The following is a 3,977-nucleotide window of genomic DNA, read 5'->3' as shown; positions in this document are numbered from 1 at the left end:
CTCTCTCTCTCTCTCTCTCTCTCTCATATCTGTGTCCTTTCCTTCTATTCTCGAAAACCAATTTAAAAAAAAAGACCCCAAAAGAAATTATTTTTTAAAAATATCTTTTTATTTCAGAGAGAAAGGGAGAGGGAGAGATAGAAACATCAATGATGAGAGAGAATCACTGATGGACTGCCTCCTGCACACCCTCTACCAGGGACTGAGCCCACAACCCAGGTATGTGCCCTTAATTGGAATTGAACCTGGGACCCTTCAGTGCACAGGCTGACATTCTACCCACTGAGCCGCTGCTCAGCTCAGGTCCTGTCTATGAGGCCCAGATAAGACACCCTAGTTCTACAGGAGATGGGTGTAATGTGGAGGGACTGACATGGCTCGAACGATGACAACACAGCTGTGGCTCCTTCTGGTGCGGGGGCCAAAGTATGGGCAGCCGGGCCCAGGACTGAGCTTCTCAATGTCTGCATGAATGCCAAGCACCACAAGGAAAAGCCAAGCCCGGAGGACAAGCTGCATGAGCAGTGCAGTCCCTGGAAGAAGAACGCCTGCTGCTCTGTCAACACCAGCCAGGAAGCCCATAAGGATGTCTCCTACCTGTACAGATTCAACTGGGACCGCCTCCTCCCTGTACAGATTCAACTGGGACCACTGCGGCCCGATGAAACCCTCCTGCAAGCGCCACTCCATCCAGGACACCTGCCTGTATGAGTGCTCCCCCAACCTGGGGCCCTGGATCCAGGAGGTGAACCAGAGCTGGCGCAAAGACCAGATCCTGAACGTGCCCCTGTGTAAAGAGGACTGTGAGAGCTGGTGGGAAGACTGCTGCACCTCCTACACCTGCAAGAGTAACTGGCACAAGGGTTGGAACTGGACCTCAGGGTCTAATGAGTGCCCGGTGAAGGCTGCCTGCCACCGCTTTGACTTCTACTTCCCCACGCCTGCTGCTCTGTGCAGTGAAATCTGGCGTCACTCCTACAAAGTCAGCAACTACAGCCGAGGCAGTGGCCGCTGCATCTAGTTGTGGTTTGACCCAGCACAGGGCAATCCCAACGAGGAGGTGGCCAGGTTCTATGCGGAGACCATGAATGGAGCTGGGCTCTATGGGGCCTGGCCTCTCCTGCGTGGCCTGGCCCTCATGCTGCTCCTGCTGCTCAGCTGAGCTCCTGATACCTGGTCATCCCCACACAGGTCAGCCCCATGGCTCAGCTCCCATGGTAGGAGCTCTGTCCAACAGTTTGAATAAACTAGTTACCCCGCAATAAATAAATAAATAAATTCAATAACAACATATCATCGGGTGAGAATGTACACATATATGTTATATGCTTGGGACCTGACTACCCACTATGACCTGCCCAGTTAGGAATTTATGATCAAGATCACCCTGTGAGGTTACTATCCATAGAACCCTCTTACTCTCTTCTTTCCCCCTCCACTGACAAAAGTCATAGTGATGGTGTTTATAATGGAAGAGGATATACACTATCTTAGTAACAGACATAAAAATAACTATTCCATAAATGATACGAGCATTAGGTCAGTGCCCCATGACAAATAAATGAGTAAGGAATTAATAGATTAAAAAATTTTTTTTTGCCTGGCTGGTGTATCTTAGTGGTTGAGCGTGGACCCATGGACCAGGAGGTCACTGGTTAATTCCTGGTCAGGGGACATGCCCAGGTTGTGGGCTTGATCCCCTTTAAGGGGTGTGCAGGAGGCAGCTGATTGATGTTTCCTTCTTATTGATGTTTCTATCTCTCTATCCATCTTCCTTCCTTTCTCTCTATAATCAATAAAAAATATATATTTTATTATTTTTTTAAAAAAACCTCAGAGTACAAAAAGACTTCAGGAGTTATTTTTTTTTTAAATATATTTTATTGATTTTTTACAGAGAGGAAGGGAGAGAGATAGAGAGTTAGGAACATCGAATCCACTGAGCCAAACCGGTTTCGGCAGACTTCAGGAGTTATTTATTCCAAAACCTTATTTATAGTGTTTTCTTTAAAAAAACAAATGTTATCCTCGATAGACTGATGGACGTGCATAGAATGTACGCATACTTTTACTGGATCTGCCGACAAATATATAGAGTAAAAACTTTTCCAACATTCTGCATTTTATGGAAGGAAGGGGCCAGCACCCACAACTCACACCTCCCCCCCGACCCCTACCCCATCCTTTCCCTTAACAATAAAAAATGCCTGGATTCCAGACACTCTTTTTTTTTTTTTTAAATATATCTTATTGATTTTTTACAGAGAGGAAGGGAGAGAGATAGAGAGTCAGAAACATCGATGAGAGAGAAACATCGATCAGCCACCTCCTGCACATCTCCTATTGGGGATGTGCCCGCAACCCAGGTACATGCCCCTGACCGGAACCGAACCTGGGACCCTTCAATCCGCAGGCTGACGCTCTGTCCACTGAGCCAAATAGGTTTCGGCTACAGACACTATTGAAATGGATTTGAGAATTAGTCTTCCCATCTCCTTCATCAATAAATCTGTACTTGCCCCAAACTCTGATCTGTTGAATACTGGCCTTTAAAAAAAATACTAGTATATAATGATACGAATTTTCATATCATCCTTGCACAGGGGCCATGCCAGTTCTCTCTGTATGGCTCGAATTTTAGTATATGCGCTGCCCAAGCGAGCACCGGCCTTTCTTTCCAAGGATCCGGCAGGCGAACCTAGGGCCTGTTACAGCCCCCACCCGCTCACAGTCCGTCCGCACCCCCACAGGCCGCCGTCTCCCCAGTGAGCAGGGGAAGGAGAAATGATGCTGCTGGGAGCTTGTCTGCTGCGTGGGAGCCTGTGGCGGTTGAGAACTGCAGAATGATTTTGTGAATCAGAAAACAAAGACAAGCCCTAACCGGTTTGGCTCAGTGGATAGAGCTTCAGCCTGCGGACTGAAGGGTCCCAGGTTCGATTCTGGTCAAGGGCAAGTACCTTGGCTGCGGGCACATCCCCAGCAGGGGTGTGCAGGAGGCAGCTGATCGATGTTTCTGACTCTCTATTCCTCTCCCTTCCTCTCTGTAAAAAAACAATAAAATATATTTAAAAAACAAAAACAGAGACAAGGACAGATTGTGGAAACACTTCCTTTAAGGGCAGAAGCTGTTTTTTTAAAAATATATTTTTATTGATTTCAGAGAGGAAGGGAGAGAGAGAAATATCAATGATGAGAATCATTGCTTGTCTGACTCCTGCACGCCCCCTACAGGGGGAGATCGAGCCAGCAATGGGGCATGTGTCCTTGGCTAATGGAACCTGGGACCCTTTAGTCACAGGCCGACACTATCCACCGAGCCAAACCGGGCAGGGAAGAAGCTATTAAGAGAACCTCTAAAGAAACAGGATGAAACTTTTAGGCAATTTTTTTTCTTTCTTTCTTTTTTATTTTTTAAATCTTTATTGCGGAAAGTATTACTTGTGTCCCGATTTTTTCCCCTTGACTCCTATTGCCCATCCCCGCCCCCGCCCCCGCCCCCTTGGCCTTCACCGCCCTGTTGTCTGTGTCCATGGGTTGTGCACATGTGCACACAAGTTCTCTTGTTGATGGCCTCCCCTCCCTCCCACCCTAGGCAATTTCATTTGAGAAAAACAAAATGGGGGCTTTTCAAGATATTCAAGAATGGAGTAAGAAACCAGACACTGTTGGAACTGGAGCGGAGGTGAACTGCCACCGTAGACAGAGGTGGAAAGTCAGAGAGGAAGACGGAGAATGTCGTAGGGGCCAGTCACCTTCCGGACGCTGCCTGTCGTAGGGGCCAGTCACCTTCCGGACGCTGCCGACAGGACTGTACAGCCGACGGGTTCATATTCGGTTCACAACCGTGAACAGGAAATTGGGGTGGTGTCGCGCCCTTTGACCCGGACGTGGAAGACCCCTGGCTTCGCGGGCAGAGAGGAGCCCACAGCGGCCCTCAGGCCTTAAGGACACAGCTCCGCTCCGCCCTCAGCGCCGAG

At 48.4% G+C, this 3,977-nt stretch overlaps 1 pseudogene across 1 annotated transcript; it reads left to right on the top strand.

The window, feature by feature from the left end:
* The first annotated feature begins 373 nt into the window (after positions 1 to 373).
* Positions 374 to 1,262, top strand: LOC102753898 (annotated as a pseudogene). Its single transcript, XR_001515110.1, has 2 exons — positions 374 to 596; positions 628 to 1,262. The product of XR_001515110.1 is annotated as a folate receptor alpha-like (transcript).
* The last annotated feature ends 2,715 nt before the right edge of the window (positions 1,263 to 3,977 follow it).

The sequence above is a fragment of the Myotis davidii genome, unplaced genomic scaffold (assembly GCF_000327345.1).
Source record: "Myotis davidii unplaced genomic scaffold, ASM32734v1 scaffold225, whole genome shotgun sequence".
In the NCBI taxonomy this organism is placed as follows: domain Eukaryota; kingdom Metazoa; phylum Chordata; class Mammalia; order Chiroptera; family Vespertilionidae; genus Myotis; species Myotis davidii.
Note: the sequence above shows the minus strand (reverse complement) of the source record. Positions and strands in the feature narration are given on the sequence as shown.